Source organism: Rhea americana, unplaced genomic scaffold (genome assembly GCF_003343005.1).
Source record: "Rhea americana isolate MKP2758 unplaced genomic scaffold, rheAme1 scaffold_40, whole genome shotgun sequence".
NCBI lineage: Eukaryota > Metazoa > Chordata > Aves > Rheiformes > Rheidae > Rhea > Rhea americana.
The window spans coordinates 1,401,164-1,421,629 of NW_028186535.1; positions in this window are offsets into that span (position 1 = coordinate 1,401,164).

Below are 20,466 nucleotides of genomic sequence, written 5' to 3' on the forward strand. Positions count from 1 at the left end.
CTGCACCATATAATCCTGCCATGCACACTATCTATTTTGCCTCAGGAATGGGATACTCAAGTCAGCGGGCCGAACTGAAGGCCACAGCTATAGCTTTTGATGAGGGAGATGCACGCTAYCTCTATACAGATAGCTGAGTAGTATACAAGGTTATGCAAACCTGGTTACCAACATGGGCCACCACACAGTGGAAGATACATGACAAGGAACTCTGGAGGAGCCCCTTGTGGGAAAGGATTTGGGATGTTGTGCAACCTAAAGCTGTGTCAGTGAGACATATTGGCTCCCATCAAAACCAGGAGACCCTCAAAACTCAGCATAGTACAGCAGTTGATCAGCTGGTAGCTCCCTCAGAGTTAAAGCAAGTTTGGCAAGCACGTGAATGATCAGGGCATCATGGCTCAGGCTAGGATCTATCACAAGGCCGTCCCATGTTAGTGTCACATTGGTATCAGACAGCACACGCTAAYTCTCTCATCTGTATAAAGATAACAAAACCAGCACATATGGTCCCATCAAGTGAAGCAAACAATGCTTTCATTTCATAAATRTAAATAAAATACAAATATATAAAATATAATATATAAATATATATAAATATATATATAAAAATACATAAATATAAATAAAATATATAAATAAAATAAAACTTTCCTTACTGTTTGTAACAAATGAGGGATTGGTTTGCTTTTATCTCTTCAGAATYGTTTGGCTACTGTTTGGCCAAGACAGAAGGAAGCATCAGGAGTTAGAGAAGTTAACTAAAATGTACAAAATATCTGAAAAAATGCCACTAAAGTATAAATGAAAACTCCAGCTTTGTTTTAAATACTATTTTCAAAGTATCTCATGTAAGAATTTTCATTTTCTTTCAAAACAAAAACTCAGAGAAAAAAAACAAATGAACAACATTTTGGTCAATCAAAAACACATTTCAGTGCCGCCATCTCCTTCTGTATTCCCCAGCTCCAATCTCATCTCTGAACTGTGTTGCATGACCGCTTCTCACCAAAAGAGAGGACTGTATTGTTTCCTAGGACATATTATTCAAAAAGCACTCTTTCTTCCAGAATATTTTTATGTATGCTTATTTCTATTCCATTTTGTTTTTGCTGAAAAAAATCTRTATTTTTGTAGAGCCAAAGAAAAGAAGGCATAATCAACTTTGTAAGTAGTTTATGTTTTAATTGTTGAATACCAACATTTCCTTTTGGAATAATAAATTACAAAAATAATTTGTGCCTGCACTATGTTTACAGATCTTGGTTATGTAATTAAATCAGCACAATAGGTACAGATCTGTAAAAAAAATATATTTTTTTCCCTTCAAGACATTTTTCAGTAGCTTTACCTTAGAGGGATGCTAATCCAGTCCTATGTTCTGAACACACACTAGGAGTTGGAGGGAATTAGAAGTACATCTTCTGAATTAAGTTTCTTCCAAAAGGAGTCTATTTTGTGTGCTCCATGACTGCTCCATGATGTAAACCAAAGTCCAGTAAGAAAGAATGATTGAATGATTTGCTTAAAAATGCAGCAATTGGACCTGAAATGTATATGTAAACACATCTACAGAATGCCTTAAATTTTCACTGTTACCCAGTGAACCAGACTGACTGTCTGCATATCATTTTGTGTTGAAGGCTACAGGCTATAAGTTTTAGATTTTTATTGTTTTTACATAATTGTGCCATAATTTTTATTTCCTTTCATGTCAACTATGGTGAAAATCCATAGCCAATCTTTTCTGACAATTTTATTCAAAATATTGTCAAAGAATATGAACAGAAAGTCATGCCTGASGTCTTACATTTCAGCTGAACCCAGTAAAAGATCTTATACTAATTCTGTAACAACTGGCTTAGATCCAGTATGATTCTTTAGGTAATAGTATATGGAAAGAGGAAATATTATACAGGAATTATTCTCCAAAGAGATCATAAGAGGAATATATAAGCACTCAGAAATCTTTTAAGGAATATAGCCCTACTCCCATATTGGGAAGGGTAAAATAATTTTATTTTATTTATTCAATTTGTTGTTGCAGAATTCAGTCATGACAGATTTATTTCAAGGCTGTCTTTTTAAAGAAGGATTCTAAAATACTGAAGAGCATGTGAAAAAATAAAGATAAACGATGAAAAATGCTAGAGGTACAAAATGCTCTTTGTACACAGTTTATTATTGAATCATTTGGGGAAGCTGTGACACTGGGGATTTTCATTTTGGGGTTTCAGGTATGTACTTCAAGATCTTATATAATACTAGAATCTTTCAGGGTCATGATCAACCACTGGAAATCAGTTCTCCCTTAGCCATTGCAGAACCAGCCCTCCAGCTGACCCAGGCAACTCAATTTGGAAGCCTGGAACACAATTTTTATCACTGGATACAGTGAAGGATGTACTGGGTGTTTGAGAAGGTTGTTAGACTTACCACATCTTTAAGGAGGAATGCCTACTTGCTATTCTTAGGTTGCCTTTAATCATACTTAGCTCAAGCTAGGTTTAAACTTGGTTCCTTCTTAAATTTCTTTGGTAGCTTATTTACAAGAGGCAATGGCACAAACTGAAACACAGGAAGTTCCCCCTAAATAKGAGGAAAACCTTCTTTCCTGTGAGAGTGACAGAGCMCTGGAMCAGGWTGCCCAGAGAGGTTGTGGAGTCTCCTTCTCTGGAGATCTTCAAGGCCCGCCTGGAGGCAACCCTATCTAACATGCTCTAGGTGACTCTGCTTTAGCATGGATGTTGGACTAGATGATCTCCAGAGGTCCCTTCCAACCTTACCCATTCTGCGATTCTGTGACAAAATTTCCTAATGAATAATATACATTTTCCCTTTTAAGAATGCCAGCTATGCTCTGAGTCTGTGTTGAATGTTTTGTTCTCAGAGAGCCTTAACTCTCACAGKACTCCCTAAATGATGATTTTATTTTTTGCATTGAAACAGGTTGGATTTTTAATCAAAGCTATTTTCTTTCTTTGATGAAGAATTGCACTATCAGAAGCTTCTAGAATATCATACAGCCATACAAATAGTTCTCARTCTTACTGATATCTTTGTAATCTACATTTTAGAAGGTGTATGAGCTGGTTATTTCTGTCTAAATAACTCCAAATGGAAAATACTACATATTAAAAATGCAATCCAACTGTTTGACTTGTATGTCTTTAAAATTTGGCCTGCACTGTGGAGCGTGGGCGCACTTCCTAAGCCAAGGTCCAAATATGTGTCATGATTGTATCCCAACTTTAATTCAAAACAACACCTGAATGTGGCCTTTTTTTATGCAAAACAATTTGGGTTCATAATATGGAATGTTGTTTTGAGGTACTCTGGCCAGGTCCTTGGACCTCACATTTGAGCCAGAGGTCCTATCAGGAGGTTATGCTTATGCTTCAGCTTATGTGCACTACAGAGATGCCAACCAACTCTTACAGCTGCCCCAGCTGAGATCTCATTAATTAGTACATTGATGTCTAAACATTCAGGCTACTGAGGTGTTAACCGTTCTGAAACAAGAAGCTTTATAGAGGGACAGAATTTTATCCTGCAAACCATATCCTGAAGAATTTATAATCAAAATAGAAGGCAATGTGGTTATTAGGTCAAAGTTTAAAAAATGCATAAATAGTTGGAAGTTGATTTCCACTGAGGAACTTCCCAGAATCTTCAGTTAGTAAAAAATGTAATAAAATGCTGAGTGAAAATGACAATTGTTTTGCTTGCTACTGATGAGTTCCAAGTTTTAGCAACACATTGGATTATTTTATTTTATGTGCATGTACCTTCAAAAGTGAAGTGCAAAGTTACCAGTTTTACCAGGTATTACCTCCTCCTGCTGTTGTTACTTAATTTTATCTTATACTCGTTTGAAACCAGCTGGTGTTTAACTGTGATTCTGTCAACCATAGACAAAGCTTTGCCTGCACGGTAGTGAGGGCTGACTGGCAGGCTGATACCTAGAACTGCATGGCTTCRTTAAAAAAGACACTACAGTACAGCAATTTGAACAAGCAGATGTTTAAACCTTGAGAGAGAATGCACTGAGATAAGGTTTGGCAAACTAAGGATAAGTTAAAGATTTAGGTGAAGAGATTACTGATCCATGCAAAAAATCTAAAATGAACAATCAAACAAAAATGCTTATAGCAAAAAGAAATCCATTGCCTTTTTCAAAAGTTCAGTTCTTGCTCAAGCTTTCACTCCAGTTTGTTTTCTTCTTAAGTAGCTAAGATATAAACACATCCCAGAAAGCCAACAATTTTCAAAACCATTGAGCACATCGCTTTTAATATGATACTGCTATTGCTAATTCCTTCCTGCTATAACACAGCTAGAAATATTCCTTCCCCCCACCCCCCCCACACACACTTTGTCATGCAAATACAAACTATCAGGAGATTTGCTTTCATTTAATTCCTTCAGGAAGTCTGAGGGTATATGTAGTGTGTATAGTATATATACCACATTTGTTCATGGAATGGTTGCAATTTTTCCTTGTTTAATCTTTTGTTAAAAAACAGTGGTTACTGGCATTTTGTGTGTTTACTTTTAATCTCTCATTTTTCTGTGGCTCATTAGCACACAGGAAAAAAAGTTTTTGGATGCACAGAGCTATTATATCCCCCAAATCATTAGTTTTCAAAGGCTTATACTTCACATTCCCAAGAATGTCCCAATTTATTTTTTACTAGCTATTTATTATAGCAGTAGGTTAAGTGGAAACACTGTATTTGACACAGGTGGCAGGTATCTGGACACTCCACCAGAACGCTGTTGAGTCCAGAAAACTTACCAAAACGAGACTGTTGCTTCTGATGAGAAGTTTTGGCAAACCCATCTAGAAAGCAGAAGAGAGTGCAGTTACTTTTTCCACGCTTCCAACAAGCAATGAAACTTTCAGGCCCATTGCTGTATTGCAATAGACCCTTGATGCTGTATTGCAATAGACCCTTGAAGTATATACTTGTCCATTCTGAGTTACAGGTCTTAGAAGAGCAAAGACAGATAGAGTTTGATGGTTTCAAAAAAATAAGAAAGAACTGAAATGACTTCCTGAGTCCAGCCCTCCGTTAAAGCAAATCCCCTGAAACAGTCTGGTGGGTGGCTTCCCCTCATTATACCTACTGGATGCTAATTCTTTATTGATCTGAATGTTTGAAACCTTCCTTTAACATCTATGCCTTTATTCATGGCTAGTTTATATCCACTTGCTCTTGCACCAACACTTTACAAAGCCTGCCGTGTTCTGTTCTGGATGTTAATTTCTGGCAAGCACAGATACAATGTCCAGCGTTATCGCAGTCATGTAAGACTGCAAGGGCCACTGAATTGTGCCCCTTTGGGGGCACCTACCTAATGCACCACCTAACGGTGCATCTGCAAATTCTTCTTCAGATCTCTTCACCCTCACATGCTTAAACCAGGACTGAATGAAAAAAATARCATAAAACTCCACTAAAACAAGTGGAGCTACCCTCTGGGTAGGAAAGTGAAAGAACAGAAAGCCCATTATTTGAACAGCAGGCAAGCATACAATGGGATAGGAATCAGGGTAGTTTGAGGGAAGGATTACAAAGAGTATATTTATGTTGCTACACGATAAGGCACTAATCACTAAATTAAGTGATACTAGTTGCAAAAACTGATACATACACACATATGCATCATCAAAGCTCCAGAACAAATCTTGAGAGTTGAGAGATGAAAATACTTTTGGGATAAAAACACCATCTAAAAAGCTGCTAAAGAAAGCTCAGGCTGCAGTACCAGTTCAGTTGGTCAAATACTCAAAATGGAAAATGAGTTTCAAAATATTTATTATAAAAAAAGAGTACACCCTTAGGTGGTAATGGTCGTTTTACTGTAATGTGGTAATTAATCAAATCTAGAAGGACCTATATTCTTCTTGCTACGTAGTTAACTCAATTTGCTGAGAGTCTTCCTAAGTCTAAAGAGGTTATATTAATGGATTTTTAACAAGGTGTGCTATATTAGATATGAAAAGTRTAATATTTGGAAATACTCTTACATCTAGATATTTTTTTATGTGCCATGGACTTTCTGAGGAACTTCATGAGGAGCTCTGTTCTGGGTAYGTAGGCAACTGTAGCAACTTTCTAAACATCTTTAGATTTAAGTCCTTCCAGTAATTTGACTTTCTTTCTACTGTCACCCATTTACAACAAAAACTTAGATTTCTTACCTTTGAGCTGCTCTCAATGACAAAAGCAATGGAAAAAAATGACTTATTTTTCTGAGGCACTTTCAAATATCTGGCCAAGTGTACATCAAGGCTGATATATTGAACCTTAAATTTAGTGCAATTTGTTAACAGTTGAGTTTCCAATCTGTCAGATTCTATGTATCATCTGTCACATGCTGTAAATGTAGTTCTTCATAAACACAGTTTTTTTATTAGTATCCTGAATTATTAAAAATATTAAAAATGTATCATTGTCAAAGTAAAAATGGCAGTTACTTTTGAGTACTGAGAAAATAAAAATGCCGAAAACCAAACATTCTGTAACATTTGGAAACTACCTAGCTGTTACAGACTGTCTATACAGTTAATAACCCCAGTTTGGTACAGCAATTAAACACCTACTGCTCAGTTTGTCCAAATTCCAACTGCTTGATGTACAGTAGTACATACAATTTCTAATTTTATTTAAGCTCTGAAAAAGATAAATAGAGCAACATTGCAAACAAATAGCATTTTTTAGGATCATTTTGTGGGTAATCAAACGGGAAAACAATCCGGTGCAAAGTAACAGCAACGTTTATACTCCCTAGTTTGATCTTGTTTGCTACCCATTCAGGGAGAGAAATTGCAGGGCACCACTAAATCTTGGACACTCTGAATACCATCAAGCAGAACAGATAGTTTTAGTCTGAAAACGAACAGCAGCTACAGCAGTTACAGCATGACAAGAGCAATTCAGATATCATATCCAGGTATTGCTTTGATAAAACCTGGCAAGCACTGTTTTTTATGTGGTAACTGTAGCCCCTCTACTCCAGTTCCACTATCACTTTTGAAAGTTGTTTTGAGACCTCACCTTTTTAAAAATAATATCTTTGACATGAGCGTTTGAGGCAGTACTAAAAAAGCAACGAGTCTGCAGTGGCAAAATATACGGGTTTATACGATACTGAAAACAAAAACACATTCACAAATGTAAAGGTTTGGATAACCCAGAATACCTGTTTAAGGTCACTGCATACCTTTGCCCATTCATACTGTATGCGATGTTTACTTGTAAGGAAAATGCTGGGGAAATCCACAACAAGGTAAAAAATACAATTCTAAGATGTTCTGGGTGGAGCCCAGGGTGATTTGCCTTGCTCTGAAGAGCCCAGCTGGTCAGTTGAATCCCGCTGTGCACCGCTGAACTAGTTCAATCTAAGTGTCTGTGACACAGTACAGATCTGCTGGACACATTCATATGGGACTGATGGATATGGCACAAGATTTAGGGAGATACATGTCTGTCAGGATTGATAGCTAGAGGCTGTATATCCACCTGAGACTTTCCTCAGCGGGGCAAACACAGGCACCTAGCACCACTGGAGCTGCTCTGGGATGTGTGGGACACCTGTATGGGTTTTGCAGATATGACATGGGCAAGAGACCTGTGCTCTTCTGGGCCAGCAGTGGGAGGCCAAATACCCTGACRCTGAGCACCTTTATTCAGGAAACTGAATGAAGCCCTCAAGGAATCTCAAATGGCATCAGGCATCTGGATCAGCATTATTCAGAATTAGCCAACTGAATCAAGCTTTAGATCTCTATTGATTGCAGTGGGAGCAAAAATACATGGTTCACATGTTAACGACATGTTAAACAGACACCTGAATACAGGGCTGCAAGTCTCAAATTGAATCTCACTTGCCTGGTATGGATGCTGAACTTGGCTTTATTTTGTCATCTATTTCCCATGTACATGATAACAATACTATGTACAAATCAAACAATGCTGTAAGATATTATATGTATATTTTATATACATATAAAATCTATAGTATATGTGGAAATAGTGTACTTTTAAAAAATAAACACATATTTTTCTGAAAAGATACAGTGGATTGCATTATGCCATGATTTAAAAGAAGAAATTTGGGTATTACCTTACTAATAATGATGAGTGTTACAGACATTCTTTTTCTGATACACTGTAGCAAAAAAGCTGTGAACTAGAGGTAAGTAATCTGATATATATCTTACAGACCTCCAAAGTAGTTTCCCCAAACTAACATTAAGCTGAAGAAGATAGCAATTTTGTACTCACAACTGTGCTACATGTTAATTCCAGGAATACTAAGTAAAAAAGAGAACTCAAGCTTTGCCTTATTGCTGGTATAAAAATATTATTTGTTACAATTGCAAAACAATACAACTTATTATAAGAGTATTATACTACTTAGGTTATTTGTAAACCATACTGTAATACTTTGTCATAAAGAACTGAAACTAGCCATATAATTTATAATGAATAATTAATATGGACAATTTAAGCATATTCATCTCACAGAATATGTATGAGTAGATTAGGGTTTACTTGAATCTATCAATTATTTAAAATTATTAGTATTTTTTTTTCCTGTTGCATTTTTAAAACTCTATGGATTGACTGCAGTTTATTCTCTAAGCATACTTAATGTTTGACCCCTATTTTGGGGGAGAAGTGGCATAGGGCAAAAATGAACAACTCTTATCTCAAAGTACAGTCTTTCTTACTCTTTGATATCACTCAGACTTGCCACTGTGTACCCAAAGAATAGAGTTCTATTTAGGTGAAATAGGGTTTTACAAATGCCATAATTCCATACTAAAATATTTCCCTAATTGGTTGTTTATTACCTTAATAAAAATTATTTGCTTTACTCTTGTAACTCCTACAGTAGTACTCCTAATTGTAGCTTACAATTGCTGAGTGCAGGTGGATGTTTGGTAAGTAATGAAGACATCAGCCACTTCTCCAGATCACTCTGTCTCTGTCCAGCTAGAAGGTTGCCTTGAGGTGACTGCCCTGTAACAGCCTTTCCAATCTGGTACTGCCTTATGCCACAATATTTTAAGAAATCATTTTAATCACACACAGAAAAGGTGCTGAAAATGAACAAGAATCTCTTTAACCTTATCAGATGAAGAGAAATTTATTGCTCTAAGGTTGTAATTTCAGTAAGAAGAAATTAATCCACTTGCTAAGCACAGTGAACAGACTGAAACATATTTATCCGCAAATATCTTTGCTCTAACTAACGGCTTAATATAAATAATAAAACTCAAGAAATTAGCAAAAAATTACAATATAAACATTATTATATTACTGAGATCTGGACATTTCAGACAACTTCAGAAAAATCAGCTATTTGCTAACATTTCCATGGATCATGAGAAACAGGCTAAAAGTATGCCTAGTTAAATTAAGTCTTCTGTCCAAATAAATCAAGGAAACTGCAGGCTCTTTTATGGTGGAATATTGGCACCATTACGGAGAAATATATCTGACTTTTGAGCTGCAGAAGGAATGACACTTTCTCCTAGAACTGATTTCTTAACAATATTTATACCATTGATATGACCAGTTTCACTTGGTAAGAAAGAAATTGGTTGGACCTTGGCTAGACTGATGATAAATTATGCATGATCATGATCACCACTGCAGAAGCCTAACTGAATGCTCATTAAGTTGAATGCAAAAAAGAAGTCTTAAACGACATGTTGCACAATGGATTCGGGCATGAGGGTATCCCAGCATGAGGTATAGTACACTGGATTTTGTTCCCAAATTAGTATGGTAAGGAGGCAAACATGTTAAATTGCAGTGTTCACTGGTTTAATCAGCATTCAAGATTAATCACTATGAAATCAACATGCCTGTGAGATGTAGAGCACAAGGTGCYGGTTTGCAAATTGTGATTCCATTCTTGAGTCTTCTCTTCATTTAAACTGACAACAGAGCTGACCCTGGTGGTCACGGTATCCACAGCTCAGCAGTTTAAAGCAACGAACAACAACTACAATGAAAAGAGAGCTACCTGAGTCATACTCTACCTTAGAATGATAGCATACCTAGCTTTAAAAAACATTGGCCTGAAATAGCTTTAACCACTAGATGCACACTTCCCTTAAGAGGTAGTGCTAAAAAACAAATCCTTCTCAATCAGCAAAATGCAACTTATTACAAAATCAGAATCGTAATGCTTAGAAAGACAAAAATTAATTAGATATGCTCTGAATGTGGATGTATGTTTAAAGCTATTGCAGATAAATGCTCCTCAAGCAAAGAGCTTTAACTGTTTTCTGTGTGAGACTACCTAATAACAAGATTTAAAAGCAGGAATGCTGAAAACTATGACAGCTGCTGAAAAGAGAAACTAATATCATGGGGATAGCTGTAAAATGAGTCTCCAAATTTGTACAAGAAAGCACAGGTAATAAACAGATTAGCAGAACAGATTAACTAAATGTTAGTTGCATCTCACATAAATGCACTAAACAAAATGGCTTAGAGGATGTTTTATGCAATTTCTAATGATGGGAAACTTTATGGAATAGAATCAACTAAGACTGTCCAGAAGATTCATTAGAAAATAAAGCAATGACAAATGAAATGACATCTTTGGACAAGTAACTTCAAAGAATTTAAGAAAACAATATGTTGAGCAGACCATTGAGATTGGGAGGAAACTTCAAAAAAAGCTGGAGAGAGCCTTGCCTTGCTTTGCCAAGGCTCAGAATTAAGCACTAACTATAGAAAACCACTTCGTTTATACAAAAGGATGTTGAGAAGATTCCTTCCTATCAGGACTTGTTTATAGAGCCCTGACAGGCGAAGTCCTATAGGGTAGCTGGAAAGCAGAGAGGCTTTGAGAAAATAAGCCTTAAGTAAAAGGGAGTGTATAGCTTTTGCTRTTTTAATCCTCTCTTCATTTACCAGCCACTGACTTGCCAAAGAGGACATATCAGTAGAGCAGCAAGTAGACACTTGCTACTGATGGCGCTGTGGCTGATTTTGACTTCAAGAGCTTCTGATTTTGCAGCTTTTTCATTTATTTTTAAAGCATCCATTGCTATCGCATCATTAAGGAAACAGAAATACTTTTTTTTTTAGTATATTTTGTCCTCATCTTTGGTTTTCTAACAATAGTAAGGAGGTCTTGTTATTCACTTGTGAGCCTGAAGGCTTTATATATCCTGGGGTTTCATTGGCAGACAGTGGTAGCAGGGAAAATTGGAGTGAGGAGAAGCTTATAATAGAGCTATTTCCTTCTCTCACCAACCCACTCAATCAGTTCAGGTTTACAGAGGTGCRAGGAAGAGTTCATTTCACTTTTAGTTCAACATACCTCTTTTTCACACTTTCATAAGATCAGAGATTATTATAAAATGCCTTGCACYCTATTTATAACATCACCATTTTCAGACATCATACCTGGCCTCTGAGTTGACAAGTCTAATATTATACTGCAATAGAGGTGACTAAAATTTGCCTAGGAGCTTTTTGTCTGAAAATGTTTTGCAAACTAAATGAGCATTATTCTGCCATGTCTCACTTTGTAATAAAATACAGCTTCATCTCCTCAGCAGTGGCAGTAAACTGGGAGCACAGATGTGCAAAACTGGATTCCCAGAGCCAAAAAATTTTCTATTACAAATTTTATCACCTGTTAGACAAATCATGCTAAAACTAACATGGCGGCCAAGATTCAAGCTCTCATTAGATTCAGTGAACTTTATTTGACCAATCTGAGAATGTTCAAGTTTTGTCTGTACATGTTTAAGTAATTACTGAGGTTTTTTTTTTTTTGGGGGGGGGAAGGGGTTCTATCATTCTACACTGAGAATACATGTTAAGAGTTAGTTTCCTCCACTTGATTTAAAAAAACATAGGAACCATCRTACTGGAACATATCTGTGAGCACAAAGCCTGGTGCTCGGTCTCTGTCTTATTAACACCATAGGTTACAGAAGAGTTTTCTGTTTGTATGCACGGAACTAGTTAACAAATGCCAGTAGATGGCACTCAAGAATGTATAGCATTGATCCTACCTAGGAACCAGCATCCTTGTTACACTCTGCAAATGGCTTCCTTTCCTTGCTCTTTGCACGAGACCTTAACACCAAAGGCTTCAAAGGAAAGTGATAAAAAACACAATGCAGTCTGGATTTAACTGTTCTACCAGTTCTTCTTTGTGAAGAATGTAGGTCTGGATTTTGTATGCTTGTTAAAAATAATAATAATGAGCTGTTGAATGTAGTAAAAATAAATGAAAAGCCTACAGGGAATATTTTTGGTTCTTTTCTGTCTTTGTGTAATGTTGCACTTAGTCAGGCAATGCAAAATATTGCTTTTKATTCAGTTACATCTTGTTATGTTAATATTTCATATTTCTCTTTATTCACAAAACAGGTTTCGTTCTTTTAAAATAAACATTACAACATTCTGTTTTAGTTTGATATAAGTGATCTGATCAAACAGAAAAAAAATCAGGTGAACGGAGTTTCTTGTTTTCTTGGGAATTTCCCAGCCACTCCTTCGGAACCAGGGAAGGTCTGACCTCAGCTGAGATAATTGACATGTAAATAACAATTATGGAGGCAGAGAAGAAATTATCTGCTGCCACTGTTCTGTGATCTGAATGGCTTCCAGTTCTACCTGTGCTGCTCATAACTCATGACAAAGAATGAATTATTTAAAAAGACTTAGATAAGTATTCAGATGTATTTGCAAACCCCTTCCTCAGCTCTAAGGACTAGCATTGAGCAAACATTGTTACCTGTTTTGCTTGTGGGCTRTTGTAAAACTAATGGCTAAATTTAACACGAACTAGACTCAAAGCTGCATGATTTTGGCAAAAATAACTGCTCACATTTCTCCTACCTCTGGGTGAGATTGRCATTGCTAAGCTGTAGGTTGCCAGTTAAAATTAATAAAATTAAGAAAAGACAGTCAACAAATTCAACTAAGTTAAAACCATCAGAAGGAATAAAATCTAGCTGAGAAAAGCAAGAATGAAGTCATTTCTAAGCTTCTCTAAGTGTAATCAAGACAACATTCACCTCGCTGAGAATGAGGGGTATGGACCACTTCTGCTGCAGGAAAGGGAAGAGCAAAGGAAGGAAGAGGGAGAGGAGGAGGAAGAAGAGATGTGGCCCGAAGAAAGAAAATTTGTAGACTGTTCAGTTCATCTCTCCTGCAGCTGCAAGGGGAATGGGAGAGATGAAGGCACCCCACCGGCCATTGCTCCTCCATTTGACTGAGCTCCCTCAGGATCCTGTGTTTCTGCTTGGAACTGGCCCTGAAAGAGCACTGGCTGACAGAAAGTAACCCTGGGGGAAAGCTACACGGTGAGGCATCCTTGGCACCTGGGGTTGTAGGTAAGTTCTCCTAGCCCATCTGACCTCATAGCCATGTGGCAATAGCCATGGTTATGGGGAGATTTTATAACAGACACAGAACAGTGAATTTCTACACTTTCCTCCTCCTTCCTGTAGGATATGAAAACACTGGGTGAAACTTGTGCTGTTCTTACAGCCTGAGCTGAGAAACCTCATCACAGATATGTGCAATATGAGACTGATATGAAAGATATCTCAGTAGCACGGCATTTGAAAGCCTGAGGAATGTAAGATTTACAGATGGCCTTACAGATGTTTCTAATCCATGTCGAAGCAGCAGCAGTTTTGGCTGACAGGGAACTAGTATTGAGGGATGATTTGGGAACTCTAATATCAGTCAAAGAAAAGTGAACAAAAAACAAAAACCAAAAATACTGATTTCTCAAGTGGAAATCTAAGTAGCAGATATGTTTGTACCAAGAAGCAGTGACCAAGAACCTTTCTAGCACTAAATCAGAAACAGAAGGGATATTTTATTGGTCTACTCATTCCAATTTGCCAATATCTTTCTCTACAATGCCAATGTCCTTTTTTTTTTTTTTTTTTTTTTTTTTTAACTGTGGCTCTTTGTGTAATCTGATGGTGTCATATGTCATAGCATGGACAGTTCAGGATGCTAATGTAGTGGAAACAGTCATGATTTCTATTGGTAAGATATCTTTGTGTCCCATACTAATGAAATATTAGCTAATCCAATGAAGTACCTACTCAATTAACTGTTTTTCAAAGAAATATTAAGATGCATTTGTTTTCTTCAGCAGTCTGCCTGTTTGCAGGAGAGTAAATTATGCGATTCCTACTTTTGCTTATTTCTTAACCTCAGATTGGATTACCACAGAAGTTTCCCATCACAAAATAGTTAAGCAACATTCAAATCAGATAGATTACTGTGGATAACAGACTTCCCCATTGGTGTGAAAGAGATTAGTTTCTCTGAACTTTCACATCTTTGACCCTGAGAAACCATAAAATAACTCATTATTTCTCATAAATCATTATTTCTGGTAAGGCAATACTGAGACAATTCTCTCCAACAGAGTATATAAAAACCGAACAGACTGACAACAAAAGTCTTCAGTTTGCCATTTTTTCCTACTTTTTCTCTGATATGATCATTTAACATAGTATTTGATTAGAAACATCTAAGCAGAGAGTGGTACAGATGAACAGAAGCAGCAAGCCTTGCTGGGTGAGATGGAGGYGGCATGGTAAAGGCCTCCCAATATTCAAATAAAGACAGTTTTGTGGGCTCATATAAACTGAAAGCAAGCTGCAAAATCTCATCAGAGGATTTAATAGAGCAGTGTAAGGTCACGCTGCATTCTGTGCATCTCTGTGCCKCTTTTATCTTCCTTAGGATTAGTCAAAAATATTGAATGAGGAAAACATTTACCATATTTATTGAAGTTCCTCTTTGTTTCTCTAGTACCTCTCCTGGTCTTTGACAATTCAAACATATCTGACATCATAGTAAAGCTCTAATATTAGAAACCTCCTTATTAATGAAAGCTTACCAACCTGCCCTCTTCCTGGCATAGCTTTGTTAGCTCCTCATGAAGCTAAACAGTGGTGTGAAACACGGGTCTTGATTTGAAGCGTAGTCTCCTTGCCAACTGGGCTCATGTTTGGAAAGAAAACAGTCATTTGAAAGGTCAAATACTGTAACTGTAGCCATATCACATACATTAGTTTAATCAAAAAAAGGTGAGGATTAAAAACAAAGCATTGCAATATAATGGGAGGCAGCATCAGGGGACTACTTAGTGCAAAACCTGGGGTGGTGTCAAAACTCAGACTSATATGCACGTGAAAGAAAAGACTGAAAGAAGCACAGCATTCAGCAGTATTGTCTTCAATTTTGTACATTACCCAAAGAAATCTAAAAAGCTTGCATTTGATAGCTAGATTTTATTACCACAATGTTACATATTTTTTACAAGTGGCTTCTCTGATTTGATTTATTTTACTCATTAGTGAATAAGGATTTTATTGTAGTACCCAGTAGTAGTTTCTGTTTTTTTCCTGTGTTACAGMAGCCTGTCACATATGAATCAGCATTATAAGTTTGCAGTTAGCTAAACATATAGCAGCTCTGAAGAAATGACTTTGACTTTGCAATCTTAAAAAAAAAATTTTAAAAAGACCAAGCAAATAGATAGCTGTCCCTGATGTTTTTCACTGCTATGAAATCCAGCACAAAATTTGATAGAATGCACACAAGAGGACTGAAAGAGATTATGAAGATTTTCTTATATCAGCCTATAAAGTTTTCTTTTTCATAAGAAAGCTGTAGAYGACAATAGACTTTCCATATGTCTGTCTGAGGCCTAAGCAATCTGCAGCACTCAGTACCCTCTTCCTGACAAAATAAACACTACAAATAAAATTTACAGAAATGTCTTAACAACTTACATTTAATTAGAAGTCAAAGACTTTTTTCTGGATTTATGGTTATCTTAGATTGAAGAAGAGCCATGTTATAGGTAAAAGTTTTCCRAAAAGAGAAAATATAAAATGCATTAAAGTCAATCAAAAGATGAATCCAGAAAAGGTTGCTGCAGAGAAAGATGCATAAATGATAATTTACACAAGTTCCACCACCTCCTAGTTCCTATATCTTCAAAATCCATTCTCATTTTTGCTGTGGCTTATAACRACAGTAAACCAAGTAGACTGTCAGGTTCATCACACAAACCTCTTTCCTCAGCTGAGAGAGAYAGTGCTTCAAATTGTTTGTTCCAGTCTTCTGTATATTACAATCTCTTCATAACAAAACAAAACAAAAATTGGAGAAAATAAAAAGAGCGAACAATTTAAACTGCTTGATATTGAGGTCAGATACAATTCCATCAGAAGACTCACTAGGGAACAGAACACATAGCTGCTGTATGTACACCTCCCTAAAGAACAAGAACTACATATTAAAGATTTTTATTAGGTGATGTTTTAAAGTGTCCTCGGGGATAAAATAAGTTGTATTTTTTTATAYGTTCAAACAGCACAACTGCAAGAGAAGGTAGCCATGCTATGCCATGTGTCAGTAATTCAAAAGAAAAAAAGCTCATAAAAACTAACAGTCAGAAACGAATGAGTAGCTGTATATCAGAAGCTGTATTATTAAAACAAGAAGAAACTATATTCCATGAATATGATGACTATCACAAAAAAAAAAAGGTCATTATTCTATTTAAGCATCTTATGCTTTTACGAGCCCCTTAGCATCAAAACATCAGTGAAGGCAATGATTAGTCTCTAAGCATCAATGGAGGTGACAATTCTACCCCTGCAAGGCCTTGTTCGTTATCTTTGTTTTCRGCACATTTTATAATGTTTTCTTAACTGTTGCCAGATAGGAATAAAATAGTTGAYGATAGCTCAACTTCTTGCTAACTAAGTGAGGCTATTAGGGCAAGATATCACAGGGCTCAAGATTATCCATGAAAAATATCCATTATGACGGCTAATCCCTTCCCAAAAAGTCATGATTCAAGAAATTACAATAAAAAACAATAAACTCACAGAGACAAAAAGGCAGTGTTGTCATCTAGTTTTTTCTATAATTCRTTCCTATACAGGCTGAGTGTGGTTSCAAGGGAGGACATCCCAATTTGCCCCTGTACTTATGATCTAAAAGAAATATTTCAAAGATGGAGCTACAGCTTAGTGCATTCTGCAGTCTGGCTTTTGAGCACACTGCTGCAAGGACCATTCAGCCATACTGCTAATCTAGTGTTGTTCGTTTTTTCTTACACTAATCACCCTGCAGACACTGTTAGGTTGTTCAGCACTTTGTGACTAAAGCCAGCTCTGCCCCTGGTTTCAGCTGAGGTATGAAGTTTCATGTTTGAGTATTTCTTAAAGGAGGAATTCTATGTCTGCAAGGTCAAATTTGATCACTGAAGGTTGCCATGGTAACTATATATTGATTCATTAAATATTAGAGCTTCTTCTGAAGCTTGTCTAAAGTAGGATATTTTCCTACCATAATCTTGTTTCTCAACTCTTAGTCTTTAGTGTTTTATGTCATGGCTTATAAATTCTGAGGTTCAAAAAGCCTAAAATGTATTGATTCCTCAGTTACGCAAGGGAAAAAAGGTAGGGAAAGAAGCAGAAAAAGAGAGAACAAAAATAACTAAATAAGGCTGCAGAATGCACAATGCACACATCCCAGAGGGAAAAAGAAAGAAGAAAAAGAACTGTTCTAGTGTTGACTATGCAGTACTGAGACCAATGTATTGTGTCAGTAAATCCACTAACTTTAGAATGGATTGAGCATGAGTATATTGCTTCCTGATCCAAGCCGGGTCTTGTGAAACCAGTGTATTTATGACACGGTGAACCCATAATCCCACTACCTGGCTATGGAAAATATGATATGAAAACAGGTTCTTTCAAGTCCTTGGCCACAGAAATGCCTTCATCCCACAGAGTCCATGTTGGAAATCTATGGCCTAGAGGGATAAGCCTACGAAATCCGCAAAAAATAGTCTTGTAATTCTGACCTCTCTGTATGGTACACGAAGAACTGTGGAGCTTCAATAAGTCTTATTTACAGCTGTATAAGCACCCTATTGTATACCCACACCCATAGACAGACATTTCCAAATTTCTATTTTGCTTTCTAGCTGACTTTTTTTTTTTTTTTTTTTTTTTTTTTTTNAACTTGGAGCTCCAACAACACCGGGTTTAAGCTTCTATTTCATGATTTCATTTACATATGCTCATCTACACATTTGACCTGTATGTTCTTTCCTATCATATAATGGAAACGCAAGCTTGCCAGGAGGTACCATGGATTTCCACAGTGGGCATTGCACACCTGGGTCCATGCTGGACCTGCAGTAAATCCCCTCCCAGCCTTTACAGAGAGATGTATGTGACTGAGGACTCAAGAAACATATTCTGAAGAAAKGATAAGGAGATGAGAAAATGAGAGAGAAAAGTCCAAGTAAGACTCTATACAAGTTCTGTCTATTTGAACAGTTGAAGATTATTAGGAGACTACTAGAGATAAATCTGTCCTTCTCTGACATTAAGCATCATGAAGGCTTGTATGGGATGTTTTTGCTTTACTTGATAGTTGCCTTTTGTCCTCTTTATGTCAGAGAGACTTGACCTTTCTAAGCACAAAGAGGAACATGGGAACAGAACGTCGCTGATATATCGATGTTGCCACCTAGCTGACTTCCCCTCAGATTTTCCGTGACAATAGATCTTCACAGCTGAAATTCCTGCAGGGGCTGGGCAGAATACCCATGACAGGCACATCAGAAAAGCAGCCCACTGAACTCCTCTGGTTATGGTATATCCAGCTGAATTTCTAGGAGCTACCAGGTCCAATGACTGCCTGTGACTAGTATCAGGGTGGCAGAGCTCCTACCACATCCCCCACATTCCTCCATAGCCACTGGGTAAAATGGAACATATTGACCTATCCCCCAAATCATCRTCTCCAGGTGTGTCTTGTGCGGGTCAGGGTGCTCTGGGAGAGCCTCTGGAGCAGTGGTGACTGTCAGGCACTTGACATACAAGCCTCAGTAACCCTGCTCAAGCAGCTCTGCTGTCCCCAGCCGGGCAAGTACAGTGGGATGGGACTGTATCTGAGCGAGTGCTTTGAGGACTGTAGCCACACAGAAAYGTCCCTACGAGGCAGCTAATTGCTGTGACTATATTCCTTTAYGAATTTAGCTCTTTGCTTGGATGGCTTCCCTTTTTTGGTAAATTTCCCTTTCCATTTGAAATAAGATCTTTAGAAATTCCCCATTGTTTCCTGTAGCTAGTCTTTTGAGAAATATTAGAGAACAGCAGAAGAGCATTTGTGCAGTGATGAGTGAATAGAAATCTTTTGAGAAAGCACAAACATATACCCTTATATTGTCATAAATATATACAGAAGAGGGCAGAGGAGAAAGAGCTATGATGCACGTGTGAATACCAGCCTACATTAGGGTGCACCACCAGCTTATAGTTATTTAAAAACTGGTGAGAAAATGTTACAGAGGGAAAAAAACATGCAAGTTTACTCATTTACTYGTAAAAAAAGATTGTATTAATTTCTTGATGTRTTAGTAAATTAAATTCAAAATTAARGAATCATATTAGGAAAAGTGATCTTCACTGTTTCCTGCATAAGGAAAACACTATTAAAGTTAGAAGCTGAAGTTCAGTAATCATTTCATTCAGGAGCTGAGTGGAAGGGCAAGAAATATAAACTCAGTCTACTGAAATACTTGTTCTAGAACATCAGGGAAGAAAGAGAAGTACAATTAAGTCTTGCTTAAGAATGAACTCTATCTTTTAAAAATCCATAGTTTTTTGCCAACCTGATCTTAATACTGATCACAGAACTGAATTTAGGTCATCTCTCTCCACAATCATTCATCACTCTTTGCATATAGCAAGCTCTTCTGTAAGCTGGTGTACAAAATGACATGTGATTTTACTATTACTCATAAGCACTGTCACAGAAAGGATCAAAGAACATATATATAATACATAAATATATATACATATACATACATACATACATATATATATATATATATATATATGATGGATACTGAAAATGAGATTTAGGGGCTCCAGTCACTGATCACTCCAGCACTCAAAGTTATGAATGATAAACATTTCAGCATCATTTTAAGTATGTTTTTATATATATATATATATATGATGGATACTGAAAATGAGATTTAGGGGCTCCAGTCACTGATCACTCCAGCACTCAAAGTTATGAATGATAAACATTTCAGCATCATTTTAAGTATGTTTTTGATTTTTTTTCAGAATATCGACCCAGCTATTGGCATAGAATAGGAAGGGGACAATTGGCCTTCAGAAGACTTTTGTTTTAGCARCTGTAACTCCAGGATGTAATGCAACAGCGCATATTAATCAACACTTGATAAACATTCTGGGTGCTAATACAGATAAATAACATTTAGGAATGATAAATGATGACTGATGACAGTTTCAAGTATCAAGAGGTTGTAATGATCTCTAGATTTCTYGTTCTACGTTGTTTTGATGTACTTTTAGACTTATCTTCAAACATG